The sequence below is a fragment of the Athene noctua genome, chromosome 25 (genome assembly GCF_965140245.1).
Source record: "Athene noctua chromosome 25, bAthNoc1.hap1.1, whole genome shotgun sequence".
Classification (NCBI taxonomy): Eukaryota; Metazoa; Chordata; class Aves; order Strigiformes; family Strigidae; genus Athene; species Athene noctua.
This window is the reverse complement of record NC_134061.1, coordinates 8,488,165-8,499,487: the sequence shown is the minus strand read 5'-3', so window position 1 is coordinate 8,499,487 and position 11,323 is coordinate 8,488,165.

The window sequence follows — 11,323 nt, the reverse complement described above, 5'->3', positions numbered from 1 at the left end:
AGGGGGTGGTGGATTGTGGGAAGATGGATGGTGTATGATGGATTGTGGACGGTGGTTGGTGGATGTTGGATCGTGGGATGGTTAATGGTGGATTGTGCAATGGTGAAGGCCGGAAAGCTTGGTGGTGTTTTATGTGAATGGTGGATGGTGGGAAGGTGGATGCTGGATGGTGGATGGTTGATGGTGGATGGTGGGCGGTAGATCATGTGATTGTGAATGCTGGACGGTCGATGTTAGATGGCGGCGTGGTGGGTGGCGGCTGGGTGATGGTGGTGGTGGGATGGTGGATGGTGGATTGTTGCTTGTGGATTATGGACGATGGAAGGTGGATGGTGTGAAGGCGGTTAGTGGATGGTGAATTGTGGGAAGGTGGATAGTGGATTATGGGAAGGAGATGGTGGGTTGCTGGATAGTGAATGGTGTGAAGGTTTGTGGTAGATGGTGGATTGTGGGAAAGTGCATGGTGGATGGTGGTTGTTCGATTGTGGGAAGGATCGTTGTGGAGGGATGGAGGATTGTGGTATGCTGGATCACGGGTTGTGCATTTTGGGACGGTGGGTGATTAATGATGGAGGGCGGACAGTGAAAGGTGGAAGGCGGATGGTGTACGGTGGGAAGATCGATGGTGCACGGTGGATGTTGTATTTTGGGATGGGTGGAAGGAGGACAGGGGGTGGTGGACTGCGGTATGGGGGATGGTGGCGTGTGAGAAGATGGGTGATGGATGGTGGGGACGAATTCCCATGCAGGCCACTGGAGACAAGACCACAGACAATCAATATGATAGCAAGTCAAGCTCCAGCTTTATTAGCTAGCAAGCCCTTACGTGCTTGCTGTGCACTCTAAAACCAGCAGCAAGCCCTCATGCACTCGTTGCTATCCTGCGTTACTCTTGCACATGCTCATTTCAAAAACAGCTCCCCTCGGCACTTCCCACAAACATTGCTGCCCACACGTGCCACGTAGGTAAGTTCCTGCTTCTGCAACTCCGACGAGTCCCTTCTTTATCAGTTTCTTCCTTAACAAGCACATTCTTCTCTTCTGGCCCTCTTGCGTTCAGACGTGGTTAATCTCCTGACCCGAGTGCTGGCTGTACTTTTGCACTGTCAGTGTGTGCGGAAAGTCCAGCAAGCCGGCATACGCACCCACAGAACACACTGATCTTTGGTGCCAATTTAGACAATCACTTTCCTTCTCACGTTAATTTCTAACTTCAATTAAATCTGACCTTTTGCTGCAGCAAAACCTCCTTTCCTTCCTCTTCCATTCAGGCAAAAATAAAACAGGTCTTTTATGGCTTCTTCTGAACAGGATATCAAACCGTGCAGTCTCATGGTAACATCATCTTTTGCTCCACGATGTCCATTAGTACTTGAATCCTTTCATTCTGCGTATTCATTTTCTTAGAAAAGAAAGTAGTCCAGTCAATGTTAAATTCTTGAACTATATGATGCATTTAGAAGCAAGATCAGCTAAGCTAAGCTTGATATAAAAAAGCTAGAAACGTACTACAACAGCATTTTAAGCTCCTGAAATTCTGTATTAAAGCAAGTCATTTTGTACTTTTTTTTTTTTTTGAGAAAGTGACCTCAGTTGCTTCTTTAAGCTGCTCATGAGACTCATCCAATTTAATCATCTGCATTTCAAAGCCTGTAACAGGAAAAGAAGCCTGCATCAAAGAAGCAGCCATTACATCGTTTACTCAGTAATCCATTTTTCCAGATCTTCTGGTACTTTAGTAGCTTTTGAATAGACTCATTTATTGTTGTGTTGGCTTCTACTTGCAGGACACATTTCAAAAGTTTAGGGTTTTTTGAACAAAATTGGGGCCTGCAACCTGTATAAAATATAGATCATGTCAAGAGACTTCTGCTGAAATCGTACCATGAGGTGTTGCTACTTTTATCTATGAATGTTCCACAGAACAGCTGAAAAACACTGCATCAGCAAAATGTGAAGTGCTGGGATCACAATATAACCAGGAAATCATGAATAAACAATGTTGACGTGTTACCCCACAATTCAGAAGTCTCCAACTGACAGTTTTAAGTTTTGTCTTAAAAATGAAATAATCAAGGCCTGTGGAATTGTTCAACCTGAACATACACAAAACAATTGATTATCACTTCTGTAAGTATGAATGGGTTCCAAAATCCTGCTCAGCTGGATTTTACAATGCTCAGCTACTATTTTACAGTCGCCGTTTCTCTTTTCTTTCACAACACACACACAGAGCTCACCTCTGGTTTTCTGTGTCGGCTGCTCTTCACTTTCGAGTCGTTCATTGGTTTTCTCTGTCAGCTTTTCTCTGGTCTGAGTTGTCCAGTGACAGTTTGCCCGGCTGTTTGTCAAGCCAACCTACACCTTCCTGTGGGTCCTCTAGAGACTCAACGTGTCTGTGTGTTTCTTCTGCCTGCTTTTTGGTATCAGTGACACCATTCTGCAGAGAATCAGTAACGCCCTCAACATCAGTGTAGGTGCCTGGCCCTATGCCATATTCTTCATCCTGAAAGATAATTTATATCCATTCAGAAATTACAAATAATTACACAATACCCATTATTTCTACCGAAAATTTAGAAGACCATTACGTCCTCAAACATCTAAGTACAGTTACTTCTGACTCCAAAGCCATCTTGTGGGTTCACAGGCAATCTGATTGCCAGTTTCTGTCGACCTTCACACAGAAGTCTCCAGCATCAAGTAACAGCTACTTCAGTTTTAAAGCATTTAATGGCCCAGCATCACATTCCCCTTTATATCACCACAAAAGCATCCCCTCCAAATTTAATACAAAAGCTAGCATCTTTACCCAATGAGAACACTGAATCAACACTGCAAGCAAACAGTTTTAGAAGGAATATATCTGAAATTTTCAAATAGCAGTAAAAGTTTGTGAGGTTAAATAAGATTGTAGTAACTTATCAAATTAAGTTGGACTTAAAACATTGACTTTATATCTCTCCTCCTTGTTTTTTAAAAACAAAGGGTTCCAAACGCAAAGAACCAGCCTCAAGAGTTTAGTTATGCTTAAGTGTATATACAATTCTCATTGCTTCAGTTGTAGCCACAATAGCCTTAAGAGGAAAAAAGTCTCCGGGACCAGTGCAGTGCATATGTGGGGCCCTAAGAATTCAGCTTTTTAATACCTTAAACAGGCACTTAATGCAACAGTTTATGGCACAACTGCAGCTTTTCCCCCAGCTTCTTTGTACACAGTAATTCTGTGTTGCAGAAACAGCAACTGCTCCTATTTCACAGGATAAATGGATCTTGCTGAGGATGCAGGCACACAGCATGCAATTCCTTGAAACCCTTCTTCTAATTCCTGAGACCTACCATCACCATAGCAGGTAGTTAGTGACAGGGATGTTACCAGGGGGATAAAAATACCAAGGTCCAGCTTGTTCACTGCAAGGCTGATCCTTTAGTTCATTTTCTTCATCCACATCTCCAAGATAACCATCTACAAGCTCCTTGAAGATTTCCAGGCGTGTGTCAGCATCTTCTTCAAGCCGTTCTCGTCCATAAGAGAGGCACTCACTACATAACAATCCATTATGGGATTTTAAAGACTTTAGAAAGATTATTTTAATTGAGCAATCATTTCAACACATGCTGGTGAAGTTGTCTTCTATGTTGTCCTGGTTCAGCTAGGATAGGGTTAAGTTTCCCCAGCAGAGAGAGAGGCGGAAGGGATCTCCAGTGGGTTATTCATACCATGCTGACCTCGGGTCCAGGCGGGAACTTTTTTTTTTCCTTGGTGGCTTTTGGTGGCGGGAGCACACGTCGGGTTTGTTCCGTGACCATTGAGGTATTTCTTTGTGTATCTTTTGTCTTATTCACTGTTATTGCTGTTTATTGTTGTTATCATTGCTACTGCAGTTGTTCAGATTGTTTATCACACTGTTGGATTAAATCTCTTCTTATTTTAACCCGGGGTTTGTGCCTCACTGCCAGCCCGACCGGCTGAGGGTGGGTGAGGGGCAACAGCAACGTGCTCTCCGGGCCCGGCAGGGCTTAAACCAGCACATATGTATAACTGACCACCATTTCACAGATGGACTCAGGAGTAACTTTAAATACAAAGTTATTAGATTATTATTATTATGAAGTATTACAACGTTTATGCTGACACCAGCTATACTTCTTTCACATATAGAAAAATAATTTGTTAGAAATTCTAAACAAGAAACTCCCTTGACTGAGTATAGACTTTCCCTTTCCAAATGACCCAGAACTGAAAGAGGAATTGGAAAAGACATTGTCTAGATAATGATTTGCCTAAATAGTTACTGAAATCCAGATTTAGTTTCCGTTATGTAGTCAAATAGCCTGCAGGTATAATATCTTCAACTGGCACCAGGCTTAATGCTTTTTTATTGATCTGCCCGTAGCTTAAGTGCACACATAAGGATATGGATTGTTAAACAGTTCTTGTTATCTATGGCTGATTATGGAAATATAATACATCTTGTAGCAGTATCTGCACTTTCTCTAACATGAAATGCTACTTACCGCAGACTGTTCATTTTATCCTGTGAACTCTCTAACACCTGTGGTATTTTCTATGCAGCAGCTAAATGACTAAGTTTGTGAAGCACCGATTACACAAGAGGCTCTCTCTTACAGCCTATGGTGTAAGCAATAAAGTATCATCAGATTCTTTGTATTTGAGCTGCATCAAGTGTAAAGTACAATTACAATTGTAATTAACAAGGTACAGTCAAATTCCTTGTATTTCTTGACTTCCCCAGAGAATCCTTAGCTTATCCTCATTTGAAGATTTTTATTTAAAAAAAAAAAAAAAAAAAAAAAAGGAATATAATACTTCCAAGTTTACATTTTGTGGCAGTTGCTAAAGTCAGCCTTTCAAAAGGGTTTGGTACAGCTATTAATACTATGTGCTGAGCGTTTCCTATTTGGTGCTCAGTAGGAATTAATAGAAATGAATCAATGTAATTTCCATATTTTCTTTACACTTTTATCTCTTTACTTGTCATGAAGACAAGAGGATAGCACTGCCATCATTGCACCAAAGTTACAGGAAAACAAGGAGGCTTTTACAGTCCTCTTAATTTTTCTTTTTCCTCCTAGAACATAATTGGGTATTTGTGTTTTCCTTTCTACTAACACCACATCGGCAATGAGCTAAAAATCATCTTCTGTAGCTTCATTTTTGTCCAAACACTGAAGGAAGACCCACCTGAAGTGAATTCAAACTCTGCAGGTACTTTTAAAAGAACTCTGCTTCAGAGGTAGCTCTCATGCATTCTGCTAAGCCAGGCTACCAACCACGACATGAATACGAGTAAAACAGTAACATACAGTACTGTCAAGTAAAGAGGAGAAATCCTGACTAAATTAATCCAATGGCAAGACTCCCAGCGACTTCAATAGGGCCAGGATTTCACCCTTATCTTGTTGATCAAAACAATTATTTCAATGTTGAGAAGGACCAGACTGCTGTGCCTGCCAAAAATTTCTTAATACAGCCTACCATGTTGAGTCTTAATTGTATATACCTCTATAACTATTCCTTTTTAATTCTACCAAGGTAAATTGTTGACTTGCCAAAAATATTACAGAATAATCACACAGCATGCACTACAAAGATCTTTCTTTCATCTTAGCAAAGTGCCAGATGAAGCAAAGTTCTCCTTAGCATAATCTTATGACGGGTCTGCAAATGAATAATTATCGCTCTCAACACCCATAACCAACCAGTGATATCCATACATGCTGAAGTGGCATACTTGCATTAAGAAGGAATGGTCTGAACCAAGAAATGAAGTGCTTCCTTGGCTTGGGAACGTTGTGTTGCAGAAAGCTTCCTATTGACAGACTAAGAGAGCTGGGATTATTCAGCCTAGAGAAGGCAAGGCTCTGGGGAGAACTTACAGCGGCCTCCCAGTACCTTAAAGGGGGCCTACAGGAAAGATGGGAGGGACTCTTTGTCAGGGAGAGTAGGGATAGGATGAGGGGTAACAGTTTAAAACTGAAAGAGGGTAGATTTAGATTAGACCTAAGTTCTTCCCTGTGAGGGTGGTGAGGCCCTGGCACAGGCTGCCCAGAGCAGCTGTGGCTGCCCCCTCCCTGGCAGGGTTCAAGGCCAGGTTGGACGGGGCTTTGGGCAACCTGGGCTAGTGGAAGGTGGGTTGGAACTAGGTGATCTTTAAGGTCCCTTCGAACCCAAACGTTCTATGATGTTAAGTCTGTAATTTTTCAGTGAATCACAAAGTACACACTTGAAGAAATATTTTCTATGTAGCAGGGACCCAAATTCAGAGTAGACTAACCATGAATAGTATAACTGAACATTTCTTATATTTCTTCACAGGGTTTATAATATACCCTGTAACTACACTAACCAATATGATCTCATGTGTACGCAATTCAATAGCCAGAGAAAATCAAGATATCAACATGAGAATCAATTTCACACTGAATTAGAACAAAATTCTGTTTAATGTGCTGCAAAGATGACCAAAAATAACGGTTCTTTTTTGACATAGATACCAGTACTTTTCATTTGGGAATATTTGAGAAATCTGTTGCAATATTGTACGAGCACCTTTCCTTGATAACTAATTAAATTAAATAATCAAGCAAAACTGATTAATTTGTTCTCTTCAGACTGGGAAAGTATTGCAATGTATTAATTCTGCCAATACAGGGCCTTTGTAGGGAAACATGGCAGCGGTCTACCATCACAGGCATCATAAGAAACCGTGCTACTTTCAGAAGGACTTTTAGGATAAAATCACAGGAGCACAGGAAAATCCTATCCAGAATACATGATATGGCCCTTGCTAGATCTTAACCTCTTTAATTACCTCATCATATCTGGCTGGATTCTGCTTTACATTATTCCATAGAATTTCCTTCTTCTCAACAATTTATGGTAGAATATAATCAGATCCAGGATATAGAACGTAATTTATTCCACTAACTTTAATATCCTGCATAACTCCTGTCACATTGTTGCCTGCTTTATCAATGACCTGATTCAAATGAGAACGTCAGTTTATAACTTCATTTTAAGTATCACTGAACAGCAACCTAATACCCTAATGACTACTCTGGTTACAAGAAACCCTCTCTATTTTAGAGAAGATAAAAACCAAGAATTACTAATTCATATCTATTGAAATAGATTTTAAGATTGAAAGGAAACAGTCCAATCATTTAGACATACTGTACTCTGAAATGTCCTCCACAAATTCCTGTATGTAATTCTAGCATCCATTTATTCCTAAGCGGCTTTCAAGAATGTCACCAGCAATTATTTTTACTTAAAAACCCCTCAGTTTTGACTGAAAAGTTTATTTGAAAGAAGTGTTAGAAGAAACACATGCTTATCAGCAGTCTTAAACCAGTTTTAAAATAATCGTAAAGATTTCAGTGCCATTATAAAATTTAATATAGTTCAGCACCACATAACTTACATTAAAAAAGGTTGTTCATAACATTTATTACCCTGTAGTTGCACTATTTCTGCTCAGTCATCCATTCGAATTGAGGCATCCTTCATCACCCATATACCTCAGAACTCCTCTTTGATCTCTAATGGTAAATTTAAAGGCTGAGTAAATGTTCTTTGAAACACAGTGTGGCACAGCTGCTTACTGTTACACAGAAGACAGTAGGTCATTAAAATTGAAACTCGATTAATACAGTGGAACATCCCCCTCATCATCCCAGCTTTGAAGAAATACCCCTTTTGGTGATATCTCTAATTTACATTTAACAAGTATTCTTCAAGTGGAATAACAGCCAAGCTTTGGTTAGGGTCAGAATTAATAAAGCACATCTTTCATCAAAGGACTGGCAATGCACCCTGCTCTGGTATTTGCACTTATAATACACAGCAAACACCCAACAGGGATGTGGCATACCATGTTAATCCCATGAAACTCATAAAATCTGCAGTTTTTACCAGTTTTCTGAAGATTTTTATAATCCTACAAGAAAGTACTTCAGCATATTTAGTTAACTACACTTTTTTTTTAGTGCTTTATCTATATTCTAATTAGAAGAGGATGAGCTAAATCTTTGCCTCAAAGTGTAACTGAATCAAAACAAAACCAATTCAAGTTTAGTTTCAAAACTAATTCAAGTTTACGTAGCTTTTCACTTCCGCTTGCCACCTATATCACTGTCGTTCATGGTTCAGCCAGTGACACAATCGGAAAAAAAAAGAACTATTTTAAAGAATTTTCAAATCTGCCAGTGTCATGAAGCACCTCATGTTTGATTTCATTACATTTCCCAGCTCAATTACCAGATCACAGATCAGAGATGGTGAATCTGAATAAACACAGGGGCAAGGGAAACATGAATTTAGGGACCCTCACTTACCACACAAACACTGGTTGAACCATCTATAGTCTAGTCTACTTCATGAGTAGACTAACAGCTGACTGCTCACAAGAAATGGACTGGTCATAAACATGACCAGCCTTCCAAAATGCTCTCATTCTTTAAAAATTAAGAAAAAAAAAAAATCTGCAAGTTCAATACTGATGATGCAAAACTTTGTATAATGTCAGGCATTCGGATTCAGTAAGATGTCACCCTTTTTCTCCCTAAGAAAAAGCCATCAAGACCATGGTGAGGGGCAATTCACAGTGGAGCTACTGAGGAGCTTTACCTCAGCCAGATCTGCATCCTGTCTGTGCTTGAGGTGATCACTCAAAAAAACAAAATGGGAAGCTGAGAGAGAGTCTACACCTCACTGACTGCCATCCAGAACCTGACACTACCTTAAAACACCACTATTTTAATCTTAGTCTGATAGGCAGGGTATGAGCTATGCTTGCTGAGGCACAGGCTGTGCCCCAAGCTCTCCAAAACCCAGCCTGTCCCTTCACATCTCCCTCCAAGTCTGGTGATCCAACCCCCCAGAGGCAGTGAAAACCACCCTGCGTCACCAGATGGATCTGGCTGTGTAATATGTTCCCTGAAGTTCAAGAGCTCTCTCAAATTAGTGTAGGTAACCTCAGGGAATTATTCTTCAATGGCAGTGTAGTTTTCCATTGTAGCAAAAAACCAAATCGTTTATTAGGACAGACATCCCTGGCGCTCTGGAACTCACAACCCAAGAAAATTTTAGCTAAACTTACAAGACTAATTTTAAGCTTTGTTATCATATAGTTATGCATTTTAAGAATAATCTTCTAGTATAGAATTAGTCATGCTTAGACTAAGACCCAAGGCAATTTCAGCTTCAAACATTAAAGCCACTCTTTTACCTATTAAAGTTATAAGACCCTTAAAACTATTTTTTTGTTTGCTTCAAAAAACTATTGGAACTTTACTGTATGCAACTCATAACTAGCTGTACTTTGCAAGTAAAAACTTTCCAAGTGCCTGGCTCTCTGCAGATTTTTGGCAAATCTACTTGAAAAATTGAAAAGAGGGGGCTTGAGCCAAAGCTTACTGAAGTCTATGGAAAAACTCCCATAGATTTCATCAGGATTTGGATTAGGCTCTAAAAAATCGGAAGTAATTGAAAAATCAGTTCTGCATGTACAAAATATGAAATTTTCTCTAAGTTTAGATTTATTAGACTCCTTTATGGTAATGTAGAAAAGCAAATACATTATAAGTGGTGTCAGTGATGTACATACATTTTGCACTGTTAACTCACCACCACAGAGTTCCACACTTGTACATGTTACTTACACTGCCTCTATAATCAAAATGATTGAATCAATCCCACAGACACAAACACCTTTACTTAATTTTAAAAAGATCTGAATATTGAGAAAAAGCATTAACACCATCATAGTTTAAGCAATTTTTTATTTTTTTTTAAATTGAGGACAAAACAAAATATGGAGTAAGAGTTTCCCTTCAAAAGCTGTAAGACAAACACAGTGCTAACACACACACAAAAAACTCATGCAAATAACTATCTCATTCTGGATATACTCAGACCAATTTAGAGTCATGTAACACTAGGAATTTCAGTGAAGATTAATCTAATTTATGGCAGCATAACGGAAGAGTCATGTTTACTCAACATAAACGTGCCAGAAAACAAAGGAAAGTAGCAATTGTAAAACAAATGGGTTGTGGTACCTGAAATACTGGCCACAACATCTCCTGGTGTGTAAACAGTTGCATCTCTGCTGATTAAGGGTGCTGCTTCCAGTCAGAAGAAACTGAATAAGCCATTAGCATTGACACACTCTGGCTTGAGATATATATCGCGTTAAAATAAATACTTGCCATCAATTTAAGAGAAACGTTGCATACATATAGAAAGAAAAAAATGAAAGGTTCCTAAAGAACCTGGTTTCAGCATTTTAAAAGAGAAAGGGTGACCTGGAAATTATTTTCCACACCTCACCTTCACCTCTCTGTAATCCCTCTCCCTCAATACCTTTTTGAGCATGGATATTCTTTGCCATGGTTGTACGTAGGAAAAGTAGACAGTCACTGTAATTTTGTGGTGGTCATGTCAGATAGGGACAGGAAAGAAAAGTATAATAATATCATCTAAACCGCAGAGCTAATTATGCTCTTCAGATGCTTACAGCTCATGCACAAATGCCAATGCACTCCACCATATAGGCTGTTCTTTAAATACCACAGGAAACAAAAAATTAAAGGCATCCAGGGAAACCTGTTAAGGGGAAATCCAAGGTATGACTTGACATACAAGACTGACCCCCCATTAATAGCATACCTTAAATACAAGGATTGTGGTATATTATTACAGTTTGGCTTTCTTAAAAATAGCACCCTCAGCAAGTTTGTCAACAACACCAAGCTGTGTGGTGTGGTCGACACGCGGAGGGATGTGCCATCCACAGCGACCTGGGCAGGCTGGAGAGGTGGCCCTGTACAAACCTCAGGAAGTTCAACAAGCGCAAGGTCCTGCCCGTGGGTCGAGGTAATCCCAAGCACAAATACAGGCTGGGCAAGGAGTGGGTTGAGATCAGCCCTGAGGAGAAGGACTGGCCGACATGACGTTCAGCATGACCAGGTAATGTGTGCCTGCAGCCCAGAAAGCCAATCGTGTCCTGGGCTGCCTCAAAAGCAGCCTGACGAGAAGGTCAAGAGAGGGAATTTTCCCCCTCTACTCTGCTCTGGTGAGACCCCCCCCTGCAGTGCTGTGTCCAGCTCTGGCGCCCCCAACATAAGGAGGACATGGACCTGTTGAAGTGAGTCCAGAGGAGGCCACGAAGATGATGAAGGGACTGGAACACCTCCTTTATGAGGACAGGCTGAGAGAGTTGGGGTTGTTAAGTCTGGTCAAGAGAAGGCTCCAGGAGACCTTATAGCGAAGGGCCTACAGGAAAGATGGGGAGGG